The sequence below is a fragment of the Tupaia chinensis genome, unplaced genomic scaffold (genome assembly GCF_000334495.1).
Source record: "Tupaia chinensis unplaced genomic scaffold, TupChi_1.0 Scaffold149501_1, whole genome shotgun sequence".
Taxonomy (NCBI): Eukaryota; Metazoa; Chordata; class Mammalia; order Scandentia; family Tupaiidae; genus Tupaia; species Tupaia belangeri.
Genome location: NW_006209345.1, coordinates 1,477,894 through 1,494,303, shown reverse-complemented (window position 1 = coordinate 1,494,303; position 16,410 = coordinate 1,477,894).

Genomic DNA, 16,410 nt, shown 5'->3' with positions numbered 1-16,410 from the left:
TGGAATTTTGGGCATGCTCATACACCCAGCGAGAGTTTCAAGCTGCTGGGTCCAGGACTCAAACTATGGCCAACTATGTGGAAGTCCAATAATGTAACCATTACACCATCTGCTGGTCCCCCAAAGCTCCATTTCCAAATACAGGTGCATTGTAAGTTTCCAGGAGGACTTGAGTTTGGTGGTACGTGATTCAACCCTATATGGGTGTTTGCTCCCTGATGAGTGTTCAGGAGCTGGCCACTTTTCTTCTTGCTTTATATGGTGAATGCCAGACCCCAGCCTTGCTCCAAACGGCCATGTGCTGGATGTTAGGAGGGAAGAGGACAGAGCAGGGTGAGGACCGAGGCAATGATGGCAGGGGTGGGTTTTAGCATCCAGTCTTGGTTCCAGTCCTGACCTTGTCATCTGTGGCTGTTTGGCCTGGGGCAAGGGGCTGAACCCTCCTGACCCTTGGTTTTGCATCTGTCAAATGGACTCATTGTCTCCCTCTGCCGCCCTGACATCAGTTGCTGATTCTCCAAAACAGAGACGACAGAAGTAGCTTATGTGGGACCAGGAGTGTGTCCTCAGATGTGGCTGTGGGGCGGTGCGATTGCACTTGCCGCCCACTAGCCGTGCACACTCTGCTTCGGCTGCCTCATCTGTACAATGGCAGTAACAGCCGTCCTACCTCGTTGACCTGTGGTGAGGACAGATGAGCTGTGAACACCAAGTCTTCTCTGGTGCCTGGCCATAGGGCCGGCCTTCTACAAGAACAACCTCCATGCGTGTCAGACTCCAGGCCTTGATGTCAGGAGTCTCTCCTTCCCCTGGAGACTGTGGTTCCGTCGAGGGACTGCTTGACCTCAGCAGTGACACCAATGAGAGGAGCCTGGTAACTTAACGGTTATTAGCCGTATCTCGAAGGGTGGACTCGTTCCGGGCCTTGCAGCATGCAGAGAGCTGGGCATGGCAGTTGCAGGGTTTCCTGCATGAGCAACAGTCTGGAGTTGCTCTCTTGGAGGCTGGTGAATGGACGCTGGGCCACGCAGTGTCCACACCCAAGGAGATGCCACCACATTTGACGACCAAAGGCCAGGGAGACAAGCTGGCCACACCTGTGCTGCAGGATGAAAAACCTGCATTGTTTGCCCCCAGCCCACTGCCCAGGTCAGGTCCTGCCCCCAGTGGGGTGTATCCAGTTTCTGCGGTTCTGTAGGATGCCCTCGTGTCCACACCAACCGTCTTCCCAACCAGCTCAATGCCATGTCAGCGGGCAGGGCCCGAGAACCCTCTGGCTTTACGTTCCCTTGCTCCAGGCCTCTCTCTGTCAAACAGCTAATGATCCCTGAACAAATGGTGCAGTGTCCTCAGGGAGCGCCCGTTTGAAGGGGCCCTGCATGGATCTTTTGTAATGTGAGCCACAGCCCCGTGGGCTGGGGTTTCCATGGATCAGTGGGGCACACCTGTGGTCAGCCCCCCACCCCAGTCTTAGTCTGGTAAGACAACCCGGGCCTTGCCCGGCCCCTGTGCCCCTGCAACTCATTCACCTGGCACAGAGAAGCAGTGAGCAACCGGGAAAGAGACTTTTGATCTTAGGAGGCTGGTGCCTTTGCCAAGAGCCCCCAGACATCTCTGCCTGGCTCAAACCCAAGCAGGCTTCTCAAAGGGCAGTTCCTTCGAGAGAAGCTGTTGGGAAACACCTTTGAAAAATGGCTTTATACAGCGGGCCTGGAGGGCTGTGGACCCAGCCCCAGGGCTCCTGCTTGGCTACTAGCCTGGGTCCCAGGACGCAGGGCCATATGGCAGGTTTAGAAATTCAGCCAGGCCCTGACATTCCTGTGTGGTGGCCCTGGAGGCCCCCACGCCTGCAGCTCACTCCCTGTCACTGCCAACGCGGCATCCTCATATACCTCCCCTGTACTTGGGGTTGGGCAGGGGGTGGGGGCTCCTGCACTCAGCCAACTTGGAAACTTCTGGGAGTGGTAAAACCCTGCTGAAAGACCACAGAGTGCGCCCCCACTGCCGCCCTCTGCTTTGGGGATGCTCTGCTGGGCCACTCATCTTGCTCTGAGTCCGGATGAGGACTAATTTATTTTTATCCTGTTCAGCCAGGCTGATTATCTTTAATAAGGCCATCGCGAACATTTCCTTGTAAGCTCGTTTTAAGGAAATGTTTGCGCATTAAGCATTTTCCCACAGCTGGGAGACAATGTGCCGTCGCTTGCCAAAGATCACATTCGCCATCCTCGGCGTTCCTGTAGCTGGAAGGTGAGCCTGGAAGCGTTGCCAACTGGCCTCCATTGATCACTATCAGGATGCGTTTGATTAATATCTGATGTAGGAGGAGGCCGGTGCTTGGCTGGCCTGGAGCTTCCCGCTGTGGAGGGGCTCTGTATGCAGGGTTGTGGGGGCTGGTGGCTGGCAGTGGGGAGGAGCGGTGGCCAGGATGGTATGTGGGCCTTGGGCAGGTGGCCTGAGCAATGGTGCTGTGCTTGGCTATGGCCGTGTGAACTGGCCGCCCAGCCCAGCTCCCAGCTCTTTGAAGCACTTCCAGTTTGCCCGGCTCAGTACGCCCAGTGCGGCCCTTTGCATTTCCAGTTTATCCAGATCCACGAAGCAAAACCCAACTGTCCAGGTCCCCTGAGGCCCACTGGCCCTGCCCCCCAGGCCCAGCCTCCCAGCGAGGCCTCTGTGGGAAGGTGCCTCTGGGCAATTCTCTGAGCCTGCGGGCGAGGGGTGGAGGGAGCTTGTCTGAGCCTCCTGACCTGGATGAACTGTCCCCTGTTGGGGATCGGGCCTCACTCTCACCATCTTCCCACTTAGGGCCAAATTGGAGGCCACATCTCCTGGGGCCCAGCCCTCACCCACCAAATGGTCAGCAGCAGTGTCTGACTCTGGAGGCCTGGCCATGGAAGGCAGGTAGGATAGCAGGTGGCAGTGTCAGGTTTTACGGTTTCTGGGTGGGAGAGAGAAGATCCTCCAGTATAAACAACAGCAAAGGATTTTGAGAGGAAAGAAGAACAGCTTGTCCAGACAGAGTGGAAGGAGGGCCTGGGCATGTGTAGCCAGGTGGGCAGTGTCTGTGGTGTCCACTCTGTCTGAGCAGGTGGTGATGGGGTCGATGGCCTATGGAAGGGTGGGCAACCAGGGAACACTCGGCCCGCCCAGCAAGCTTATGACCAGGTGGGTCAGGCCGTTGAGGGTGCTAATTTTCTATGTGTTTAGATCCCTGATTTTGGGCTAATTGGGGAACTTTAAAGGAAGAGGGGCCTGCAGTGGCTGTGGTGTCAGAGCCCCCATGTTGGGGAGGCTGAGACAGGAGTGGCCCAGTATACAGTGCTGGGAGAGGTCCTACTGGCTCCCATGGAGCTCACCTTGGGCAGGTCTGCAGGTCCCTCATGGTGCATATTGGGACCCTGAGAGCATTGTTTGTGCTGGGAACCTGAGACAGACTCTGCCATGTAGGCATTTATGTGGCCAGTGTTTGCTGAGCACCAGGGTTTGCTGAGCTCCACACCAGCCCTGTGTTCTGTGGCCAGCTCAGAGGCACAGGCTTGCTCAGATGCTATTTTGGGCAGCTCAGCCCCTCCACATCTCAACTCGGCATCTGTAAGCATTGCTGGGGGGATTGCGCTGGGTCAACCCACCTCCTTCATCTTGGGAGAAGGTCCTTCTAGCCACCCACGTCCTGTGAGTGTCCCAGGCTCTGTGTCAATGCTCTCTTCCCACATTGCACTCATTGGCAAGTAGGACATATTCATGTCTCCAAGCCCTCTCCGGAACCCTCTTTCATCCATCTTTCCCACCTGTATCCAGGGTACCGTGAGGGCTGTGGCAGCCTCCGACACCTATCTGCTTCTCCTCCACCCTAGCCCTCGCTGCTTTGTTTCCTTCTCCTTGCCTGTTAAGTATGTGCCTCCTAGTGCAAAGTTCAGCCATGTTGTCCACTGTCTTGCACCTCTGCTGTAAGATGAGGGGGCCTTGTCCACAGTCCAGACTCCTGGCCTGCTGCACCTGGTCCTTCATGGCTTAGTGTCATGCCTCCCGGCCTCAGGGCCTTTGCCTGGGACATTTGTCAGGGCTGAATGATGGTCCCCAAAGACATATCTAAGTCCTACCCCTCAGAATCTGTGAGCCTGACCTTATTTGGAAAAAAGTTGTCATAGGTGTAATTAAGGTGAGGGATCTAAAGGTGAGATCGTCCTGGAATATCTGTATGGGCCTAAAATCCATTGACAAGTGTCCTTGTAAGCAACAGAAGAGAAGACGTGGAGAGGAGGAGAGGCCATGTGAAGACGGAGGCAGAGGCTACCAGCCAAGGAACACATGGAGTCCCAGAGACCAGGAGAGGCAGGCAGTCTCCTCCCCTAGAGCCTTTGGAGGGAACCACAACCCTGCTGACACCTTGATCTGGGACTTCTGGCCTCCAGAAGTGGGAGAGAGACATCTGTGTCATGTAAGCCACCCAGTCTGGAATAATCTGCCACAGCAGCTGCAGGGCAATAAGACGCATTCCTTCTGTCTGGCATGCTTTCTTCCTCCTTACAAATCTTCAGGTCTTGGGAACCAGCAGTTAGCGTAATGGCTATGTCGCTGGACTCCCATGTAGTCGACCGCGGTTCACGTCCCGGACCCGGTGGCTTAAAACTCACGCTGGGTGTGTGTGTGCGTACGTGCCCAAGATCCCGAGAGGAGAATGGAGGAGAAGGGATTGCGGCGTGACCATCCCCCCTGGGGGATGATTTCTCGCTTTCTGTCTCTATGTCTCTCTCTGTCTGTCTGGCGAGCGCACGCGCCCTATAGTGAAAATCTCTCAAAAAAAAAAAAATCTTCAGGTCTCAACTTAGACTTGCTTCCTAAAAGAGAGGGGCTCCCTGGTGCCCATTCCTGTTCCTTTAGGAGCCCCTCACAAGTCACAGTCATACATTCATTGATCACTTATTGACCTGTTTGTTGATTAATCATTTATAAGTCATTTATGGAGGATAAGGATGGGATCTGGTTCATCTGTATACCTCAGCACTTGATACAGAGGCTGACACTTAGCTAACTGTTATTGGGCACCTGCTATTGTTCATTTTTATTATTACTATTTTAAAGGAAATTTGTTTATATTTTGCCAGAAGGTGTATGTGCTTGCCATTGAGAGAGATGCAGAGGAACAGAGAGAGGGGGAGAAGGGCAAAGAACCTCCTCACTGGGGCATGGGCATACTGTAATCCATTCTCCTCCACTTCTCTCTTTTGTCCAAAATCTGGACCAGTGTGTTTTTCTTTTCTTTTTTTTTTCTAAATTTTATTTATTCAGTTATTTATTTTAATTTGACAAGAGAGAAGAGAGAGAGAGAGAGAAAGCGAGAAAGCAAGCTGCCAGGTCCAGGACTTGAACCATGTGGTTGGCCACATGGGAGTGTCCAATACCTTAACCTTAACCACCACACCACCTGCTGGTCCCTCTGGTGTGTTTTTCTTTTCTTTTTTTTGGAGAGGGTTTTGCTATAGGGTGTGTGTGCTTGCCAGAGAGACACAGAGAGAGAGAGAGACAGAAAATGAGGAATCACCTCCCAGGGGGGATGGCCACGGTGCAATCCCTTCCCCTCTATTCTCCTCTCAGAATCTTGGGCACACATGCACATGTGCCCAGTGTGAGTTCAAGCCACCGGGTCCGGGACTTGAACCGCCATCGACTACATGGGAATACAGTGACATAGCCATTATGCTAACTGCTGGTCCTGTCGAGTGTGTTTTTCAGGCTGCCAGGGCTGGGATTCAAACCATGCAGTCAGTCACGTGGAATCTGGCTCCACTAGGCCATGGGGCTGCTCCTTAACATTTACTTATTTCTTTTGTGAGTGAGTGAGTGACAGAGAGAAAGAGACAGTTACCTACAGCAGTCTTGATGCCATACTCCACCCCCAACCACAGCTAGCCCCAGATCACAGGCATGCATGTGCCTGGTGAACTCAGGGAGAGCTCTTGTCACAATCCCAGAACCTTCCCATGTCGATCAGCCTGACAGAATGCTGTGTTACTGCCCCACCACCATGCAGCCTCCATTTTTGCCATTATTACTAGAGGTAGTAGTAGTAGGTGAATGAATGAATGAGTAAATTAATAGAAACTTCCTCATTCATTCATTCATTCGCTCGCTCCCTATTTACTGAGCACCCACTAGGCAGCAGAGCCTAGGGGTATGCCTGTTAAGAAGGTGGACAAGAGCACCTGCTTCCCTGGGCTGTTCTAGTCGGGGATGTGGCATGGGGGTTGTGTGTATAGGGAGAAGCAGAACGAATGTTGGTGCATCAGATGACAGTGGGCTATGGAGGAGAAGCAGGCTGGGCCAGGGAAGGCCTTGCTGATTAAGGCCCGTTTCAGCACAGACCCACGGAAAGGGAGGGAGCCTAGCAGAGGTCTCACACAGAGTGGCATGTACGAGGGCCCTGAGAAGGAGCTCAGGGTGGAGGCAGCTTATTCAGGTTTGCAGAGGGGCCATGAGCAGGGAGCTCAGGGTGGAGGCAGTGTTGGCTGGACCCCACGGACTTCGCAGACCAGTGCACGGACTCTGCTGTGTGCTGCATGAGATGAGTTCTGGGTGGACTGAGGGGAGGAAGGCTGAGATGCACATTTATATTTTTAATATGTTCTAGATTTTTGCTATCGGGTGCATGTACTCGCTGGAGAGAGACAGAGAGAGACAGAGAAGAAAGTGAGAAAGCCCTTCCTGGGGGATGACCATACTGCACTTCCTTCTCCATTCTCCCCTTGGGATTTTGTACATACATGCACATGCTCCAGTGGTTTTTTTTTTTTTTTTAATTTTTTGGAGAGGTTTTTGCTGTAGGGTGCATGCACTCGTTGGAAAGACAGACACAGAGAGACAGAAAGCAAGAAATCACCCTTTGGGGGTGTGGCCATGCAGCAATCCCTTCTCCTCCATTCTCCTCTCGGGATCATGGGCACGCACATACACGCACCTGGCGTGAGTTTAAGCCACTGGGTCCAGGACTCGAACTGTGGTCGACTACATGGGAGTCCAGCGACATAGCCATTATGCCAACTGCTGGTCCCTACAGTGTATTTTTTAAGCTGTTGAGTCTGGGACTCAAATTGTGGAGTTAGTCACATGGGATCCAGCGCCGTAACTACCATGCTCCTTGCTGGCGCCTTCTGCACATTTTAAGGCTTGCCTGACAGTTTGGAAGTGAGAATTCACAGGGTCCACTTTTGAACGTTTCTGAGTCTACAGAGATTGCTGGGTTGTGCCAAGGCAGTCACTTGAATTAGGTACCACAAACTTTAAATCCCAGTCTGAGGAGGGGTAGTTTTCTTGTCTCTCAGAGGTAGGAGAAGGCTGGGATGTGGTGACAAAGACCAGGGCAGGGCAGCACCATTCATAGGGCTCTTGTAAAGAGGCATCTCAACCTGACTGTTCTGCCAGGATCTCTCGTCAGTCAGTCCTCGTATTAGTGATTTTTCGAGCATCTCCTCTGGGTCAGGCGATCCATTGGCATCTTGCATTCATTTCCAGGTTTAATCTTTTCCACTTCCCCAGGTGATGCCCTTGGTACAGGTGAGGGTACGAGACCCAAAGAATAAAGTCACTAGCTTCAGATGCCCTGCCCTGGAGCTTGGCCTGTGAGTCTAAGGACAGTGTAGTCCCTGTGTACACAAACTTCAAAGTGCAGCCTGGCATGAGAGAGAGAGGATGGAGAGTGCTGTGCCCTACTTCTGATGGGGGAGAGTTCAGGGTCACTAGGCAAGAGGGTTGTGAAGTGGGAAATGGCAGTGCAGGCATTCTAGGAGAGATTTGTAAGTGATGCCCAGTGACAGAAAGACACGAGGCCAAGAGTTGGCCTGGTGGGATCCTCTGTCTCCAAGGCTAGGAGGGGGAGCCACAGCCCTCTAGTAGTCTCTTGACAGATCCTTGCTCAGTTCTAGAGAGAGACAGGCAAGAAGTTAAAAATATTCTACTAAGACAATTGTCTTTTGGGGGGATGATAGATGTTCTCCATTTATCCATCTGTTCATCCATCCATCCATCTTCTCTCCTATCTACTCATCCAACCATCCTCTCACCCATTTATTCATCTGTCTGTCCATCTACCCATCTATTTATCCATCCACCTACCTATCCATCCATCCATCTACCCATCCATCTGTCTGTTCATCTGTTCATCCTCTCATCCATTTGTCTGTCCATCTATCCATCCATCCATCCATCCATCCATCCACCCACCCACCTACCTATCCTACCTACCTATCTATCCGTGCCCTACTTCTGATGGGGGAGAGTTCAGGGTCACTAGGCAAGAGGGTTGTGAAGTGGGAAATGGCAGTGCAGGCATTCTAGGAGAGATTTGTAAGTGATGCCCAGTGACAGAAAGACACGAGGCCAAGAGTTGGCCTGGTGGGATCCTCTGTCTCCAAGGCTAGGAGGGGGAGCCACAGCCCTCTAGTAGTCTCTTGACAGATCCTTGCTCAGTTCTAGAGAGAGACAGGCAAGAAGTTAAAAATATTCTACTAAGACAATTGTCTTTTGGGGGGATGATAGATGTTCTCCATTTATCCATCTGTTCATCCATCCATCCATCTTCTCTCCTATCTACTCATCCAACCATCCTCTCACCCATTTATTCATCTGTCTGTCCATCTACCCATCTATTTATCCATCCACCTACCTATCCATCCATCCATCTACCCATCCATCTGTCTGTTCATCTGTTCATCCTCTCATCCATTTGTCTGTCCATCTATCCATCCATCCATCCATCCATCCATCCACCCACCCACCTACCTATCCTACCTACCTATCTATCCATCCATTCATCCATCTACCTACCTATCCATCTACCCATCTACCTATCCATCTGTCTGTTCATCTGTCCATCCTCTTATCCATTTGTCTGTCCATCTATCCATTCATCCATTCACCTACCTATCCCACCTATCTATCAATCCATTCATCCATCCATCTACCTATCATCCATCTATTCATCCATCCATCTGTTCATCCATCCATCCATTCACCTACCTATCTATCCATGCATCCATCTTTCTACCTATTTATCCTCTCATCCATTTATTCATCCATCCACTCATCCTTCCACTTACCTATCCGTCCATGCATCCATGCATCCATCCATCCACATATTTGTCTAAACTTTTACTCCAACTCCCCCCCTCTCTCCTTGCAGTCTATGACAAGCATTTTTCTAGGCACTTGGGATCTAGGACAGACCTTACTCCCTGCTCTCAGGAAGTTTGTCAATGAATAGTAGTGACAGGCACTGAACAAATCATTACACACTAATACTCCTCCTAGTATGGGGAGGAGCATCAGGAGGGGACTACACTAAGTAGTCTACCCTTGTCTACCCTTGTCTCGTGAGGAAGTGACTACACTGAGGTGACTCAAATGAGTCAGAGTAACCTGGTAAAGGGAGTGAATGAAGCCGAGCCACCCCTGGAGGAGGAACAAAATGTGATAAATCTCTGATGAAGGAAGATGTTGAGATGGAAAGAATAGAAAGAAAGTGTATTTTGGGGATGAAGAGGGCATGAGGAGGCTGTTGAGGAGGCCAGAGGCCGAGGCGTTGGCTCAGGGGAGCGATATTCTGATGACACCAACATTCTCAGGGTCAGCTGATCCCTCTAGGGGCACTGGCTCAACGTGGATCCCCCCACCCCAGTTCTGTTTTGCAATCTTTGTTTTCTCAAAAGGTTACTTGGAAAGGGAACCTCAAGGTCAAGATGGGCACTTGGAGGCTTTAGATGCTGAAGCGGTTTAATTTTGGCAAGTCAGCTGAAGGAGCACGTGGACCTAAAATTAGGCACGCGTGTGAGCTGAAGCAAGTTCACACGCTCAGATCTCCTGTGGGCAGAATTTGCACTGTTTTCCCCTGTCTGTTAATGGTACAATCTGTTCGGACCTTTGGAACATTCCTCAGCTTTTATTTAATGTAGGAAGAATCATTTCTGGAATTAGCATATAAATTGGCAGAAGTCAGCAGCTCTTGTAGAAAGCGCTTCCCTGGGTGTCAGGGCAGGATAGTGGAAGGCCGGAGGGTGATTCTGTTGTCCAGTCCCCTGGTGCTTTTCTTTTTCCTTCCAGGGGCAGGGAAAAACTCTAAAAATGCCCAGGCTTCTTCCCAAAATACACAACTTGGAAAAGAATACATGTCCCACCGGTAATGGCTGCAAGGGGAGAAGGGTCTCGGCTGGGGATGGGGTGGCTGAGTGTGTGGGAAACTTTCCCAGCTTCATGGCTGGCCGGGGAGAATGTTCCCATGAGGTGGATCCACACGCTTGCCTTCGAGCACAAGGTTATTGAAAGGGGAAACTGAGAAATGTTTTCAGTCCCCTCGCTATCATGTCTCGTCTGGTCAGGGGCAGATATTTTACCCATTTTATAGCCCTATTAGTTCTAGGTCTTTTGGAGAGGGGTGACCAGTTGATCATTAACTGTTTGCTACGTGTGGCATTCCAAATTCTGGCCCAGATAGCTCAGTCCACCGTGCTGATTCTGCCTACCCATTGGGCCATGGCTGGGCGGGCCGGCCTTCCCACAGCGGGCGGGGCAAATTCCCCTGATGCCAGGGGCTCAGCCCTCATGGCGGATCCCGGCTCCCTCAGGCTCTGGCATAAATGCTTAATGACCCTTGCTGGCAGTCCGGTCTGCCCGTGAACCCTCTACCCCAGTTGTCCTCCCAACACTCCCCGTGCCACAGGCTCAAGTGATTTAGTTCTTTTTTTTGTTTTGAGAGGTTTTTGCTATAGGGCGTGTGCACTTGCCAGAGAGACAGAAAGCGAGAAATCACCCCCCAGAGGGGACGGCCACGCCGCAATCCCTTCTCCTCCATTCTCCTCTCGGGATCCTGGACATGCACGCACACATGCCCGGTGTGAGTTTAAGCCACGGGGTCCAGGACTCGAATCACGGTCGGCTACATGGGAGTTCAGTGACATAGCCATTATGCTAACTGCTGGTTCTGAGTGATTTAGTTCTTGCCATTTCCCCTTTTGCATGTTTCTCTGGTCACATGAGAGCTCCTTCCATCTCCTGGACATAGGATCTAGGCTCATCGTCCTGTTGCTTGGCCTCCTGGCTGGCCTGGGACACTGCGCTCTCTCTCCTAGTCCTGCATTTTTGATGTTTTTCTGTCTACAAAGGATTCCTGCCCACGTGGTGCAGGCAGGGTTGAAAATCTTCCCAATCGGCTCCTCGGACACCAGAGTCATGCAAGTCAGCAGAGTGGGAACTGGATGGGTGCACCCGGGCTAGGCACAGGGAAGGAACAGCTCATTTTTGGCACCCTTGAAATTTTCTACCAAGCTTCTGGAAACACCCTTTTCTTAGAGAATCAAAAGGCAATTGCAAGGCATTCAACGAAATGTGCCTCCAGGGTGCAGGCTGTCCCATCCCCATCATGTTCTTCTCACCTCCCACACCTGTCACTGGAGGACATAGGACAGCAGGGACCCCCAGTTCATTACTCAAGGCTCTGCCTCCCTTCCAGGCCTCTCCCCACCACTGCCTCTCCTTCTGGGGCACGTGGATTTTGTGTACATGTCTAAATGGCACACCATCATTCACCCTGGGCTTAGAACATGCTTTGGCCTTTCCAGATAAAATCCGAAACAGAAGCGCTAACTACGGGTTTGATCCTATAAGGCCTGCACCACCAAGCCCTTTTCCCTGTGCCTGGCCCATGGTGGCTCCTGGAGCATCTTGTCGCTCCCAGATGCGGCACTGCTGTCCCCCCCATGTTTGTGCACCTGCTGATCCCAACCTGCTCAGCCCAGATACCCTCTCTTCCAGAAGCCTGCTCCCACGATGCACTCTCATCCTGGTCCTTGTACCTTAAACTCGGCTGTGTTCCCCACGCTTTGCCCTCTTTCCATGGTGCTTGTCTTCTCTGTTGAATGGGGCTCCCAGGGCTCTTTCCACATCTGTGCATTGTGGTGCCCAGGCCAGCTCTGAGAACTGTGGCTGAGGGATAGACAGATGGCTGAGTGCATGCGTGGAGGGTGTGAGGGTGTGTGCAGACACATTTTCAGTCTCGCAGCTTAGCTAAGAACAAGAGTGAGGGAGCCAGACAGAACTGAACTCGAGCCCAGCCCCACTTGCATGTGACTTAGGGCAAGTTAGCCAACCTCTCTGAACCCTGGCTTTTTCACTCGATGAAACAGGCATGATGATTACACTTCCTGGGGGGTGGAGGTGGGGGGAATCAGAGAACTTCTGGTCTGCCTTGTACCTAGTAAATGCTCAGTGAATGGGCCTTGAATATTGTGAGGGGCTAAGGGGTGGGAAGATTGTCCCTGACTGCTTGAGGATGGCCCCGGCAGGTGGAGACCTAGGCTGGGAATAAGAGGACAAACCTGGTACCTGGGTTCAGAGGCCAGGGTCTGCTGTATGCTCCTCTCTTGCAGAAGGGATGAAGTTCAGTCTGCACACAGGACAGAGCGGGACCTGTGTCAGATGCCTGGGTTCCAGCTCAGTTCTGCCACCCTCCTGCTGGGGCACAAGGCTGACTCTGGCCCCTCTGGGCCTCCGTCCCTCCTTTGCAATGTGAGGAGCCTCCACATTCTTGGCGGTCTCTTAGGAGCTGCCCTTGGTGGTGCTGAACTCTTCCTTCAGGATCTCTCAGGGTCTCAGGCCAGACAGTCACTTTGTGACACCAGAGAAGTCTGCACATGGGCTCGTGACCTCCAGTGGCCCCTCTTACAGAAGTACCTGGAACATGGGGCTGAGATGAACTCATCCGAGATACAAGTTCCTTTCATCAGACATTGCTTAGGAGAGAAAGTGCCAGAAACAAAAAGGCTTCCATCTCAGGGGCATGTTTCACCCAGGATTCTAAAATGGCAGTGATTTATGAGGAATGGATGCCATCGTCCTTGCTGGAGTGTCACTCTCTGCAGACCTGACCTAGGAGGCCTCACCTCCAAGCGACACTGGGAGGAGGCTGAGACCAGCTCCATTGTGGGGTGACTGAGTTCAGAGCAATCGAAGACAGGTCTGCGTAGCTCGGTTGGGGGAAAGCAGCACCCACGGCTAATTCAAGCACTCACCAGGAGCCCTGAGTCAAGCACACGACCTTCTTCGTGTGCACGATCTTATTTAATCAGAGCCTGCCTAACAGCCCAGCCTGCTCCCAAAGTCCAGCTGATGCCTGTCCCCCTGGTGTCCTCGTTGCCAGCCCCTCTGGAAAGTGAAAACTCTTAGGAGTGTCTCACTTTAGATGATGAAGAACATGGTCTCCCTGCGTCCAATCCTCTGAAGAACCCCATGAAATATCCCCATCTTGTGGTGAGCAGAATGAGACTTAGGGAGGTAGAGGAACTACCTAGGGTCCCAGGTAGGAGATGGATTGACTTCAGCATTTTAAATCTCAGCGGTAGGATTAAAGCCATACCCCTTGAATCCTTCTGAAGCCAGGGAGGCCTCGAAGAGCACATAGGGAATGTTGCTGGAAGGCAAAGGTAGGGGTCCCTGCAGAGGCCTGACCTTCCCAGGACCCCTAGACAGTGGCCAGCAGCAGGGGTCCCGGGAAGAATTCTGCCGAGAGAGCTTTTTCTCCTTCAAGGAATAAAAAGCACACACACACATTCCTCTGAATCAAAGGTGTGTTAAGGGGAGCGAGGGGCAGGGCCCCTGGACCGGCTGGCCGCCAGCAGCCTGGGCACATGACAGCCCCCGAAAGCTGCTGGCACCAACTCTGGCCAGGCATTTGCAGTGGACGGCGGTGCCAGGAGAGGGAGGGTGGCCTTTCACCAGCTTGGCACCTCTGCCATGTGACGGCCGCCTCCCCCAGGGAGGACCTGGCCTGCACCTCTCGGGGCAGGCGGGTACAGCCCGAGGAGTGCCCATGTCTGCTGAATCTTCTGGGCCTGGCACCATGCCCTGGCCTCTGTGCCCACACACCTGCTGTTCCTGGCTGGGTGGTGGGGATAGGAGGTGGCATGGGTAAGGAGCTCATGAACGTCATCACTCTGAGGAACTCCAATGCTGCTCCTTTTTTTTTTTTTTTTTTTAAATTTGCTGCAAGGCACGGGTGCTTGCGTGCATTTGAGAAAGGGGGAGAGAGAGAGAGAGAGAGAGATATTACCCCCTGAGGGGGATGGCCACATTGCTTTTCCTTCTCCTCCTTTCTCTAGGGGTTCTGGACATGTACATATACCTGAGATGTTTTCAGGCCGCTGGGTCCAGGACTGAAACTGCACAGTCGGCCATGTGGGACCCAGTCGCCTTAACTGCACAGTCGGCCATGTGGGACCCAGTCGCCCTAACTGCCGCAGCACCAGCTGACCCTCAGATGCCTCCGAACAGCTCCCACCATTTGACCTGGAAGGCACTTTGTGGTTTACAAAGCCCCATCATGTCTAGTGTCCTCATAGCTGCCCCACGTAGTAGGTGCTGTTACTGCTTCCACTCCACAGAGAGCAGTCCGAGGCTTTGGGAGCAGGGCTGGGCCTCCCTGGAATCCCATGCAGGTAGCTTATCACTGGGTTCCACCTAGGGCTGTGATCTGGAGTTCAGGCCTTGCTAGCGGGGCTTCCAGAGCAAGGGGGTTGCCGATGTGTGTGTTTGAGTTCCTTAGTAATCAGAAAAGGGACAAGCCAGCACACGTAAATTGGGAGATGTGTAAGTTTCCTGTGGCTGCCATACAAATGGTCACACACTTGGTGGCTTAGCACAGTGGAGATTGAGCCTCTGATCATTCTGGATGCCGAAGGCCCAAGATCAGGTGTCGTCAGGGTTGTGCTCCTATGGAGTCCAGGGAGGATCCTTCCTGCCTCTTCCAGCTTTTGGTGCCACTAGGTGTCCCATGGGCCTGGCTGTATCACTCCAGCGTCTGCCTCTGTCTTCACATGGCCTCCTCCTCTTCCGTGTGTGCCTCTGTCCTTGTCCCTGTAAGGGACACTTGTTGTGTTTAGGACCCTCCAGGATGCTCTCCTCTTTAGATCATTAGCTTAATTGCTTCTACAAAATCTTTTAAACAAATAGTCACATTATTGGTTCTGGGTGTTAGAACTTGGGTGTATCTTTGTGGGGTGTTCCCATTCAACTCCCTACTGGAGATTTCAAAAATTGGTCTAGGGAACCAGCAGTTAGCGTAATGGCTATGTCACTGGACTTCCACGTAGTCGACCGCAGTTCGTGTCCTGGACCCGGTGGCTGCAAACTCACGCTGGGCGCGTGTGCCTGCGTGCCCAAGATCCCGAGAGGAGAATGGAGGAGAAGGGATTGCGGCGTGACCATCCCCCCTGGGGGGTGATTTCTTGCTTTCTGTCTCTCTGTCTCTCTCTGTCTGTCTGGCGAGCGCACGCGCCCTATAGTGAAAATCTCTCCAAAAAAAAAAAATTGGTCTAGATTTCTGTTTGCTCTTGAAAAAAAACTCAGAGGACCTGGCATTCCTCAGGCCATGATCAGAGGGAGCTGGGTAGCAGAAGCCCATGCCCTTCAGGTGGGGCAGGCTCTTCATATGCCACAGCACTCCTTTCCTTCTCCCTGCCTGGGACACCCAGTCTGGTCCATCCAGTCCATTTCACAGTCAGGCAGGCTGAGGTGGCTCCAGGTGAGTTGCTGCCAGACCCAGGAAACCTAGTGTACACTGCCTAGGTGGTTTGAGGGCCTAGAGTGAACCTCGTCATGCAGAAGCCACTGGGGCCTCTCGGGGGGTGTTCTCTCCACTCTCCTGTCCCTGCGAGCAGCTGATGTTAGGCTGGTAACAGCTGAACATGAACAAATAAGGGCCCATGTCTTTTGGGACAAGTGGCTCTTTACCTTCTTGGGGAATCAGTGTTTTTCTTTCACAAAACTGATTAATGGTCCCCTCACTTTATCCTGGGCATCTCACTTTGAAAGTCAAGTGAGAAAATGTGAAAGTTTCAGAACCCTGAGAGCAGAATGCAGAGGAAGAAGCTGTTGTCAATAACATCACAGAGTCCATCTCCTGATTTGTATTGGAAGTACTCTTAGAAGCTTCAAGAACTCTTTCTTTGGGAACCAGCAGTTAGCGTAATGGCTATGTTGCTGGACTCCCACGTAGTCAACCACGGTTCGTGTCCCGGACCCGGTGGCTTGAAACTCACGCCGGGCGCGTGTGCGTGCGTGCCCAAGATCCTGAGAGGAGAATGGAGGAGAAGGGATTGCAGCGTGACCATCCCCCCTGGGGGGTGATTTCTTGCTTTCTGTCTCTATGTCTCTCTCTGTCTGTCTGGCGAGCGCACGCGCCTTACAGTGAAAATCTCTCAAAAAAAAAAAAAAAGAACTCTTTCTTTCATGCTTCTCCATTTTTTGTGTACTTCATGAGTTTGATTCTGAACCTCGAAGTAGGGAGTGAGATGAGGGGGAGAGGGACCTTTGTGGCACTAAGTGACCCCAGGAGTTGGTTAATGAGTGGCACATTTGGAGGCTGCCCCA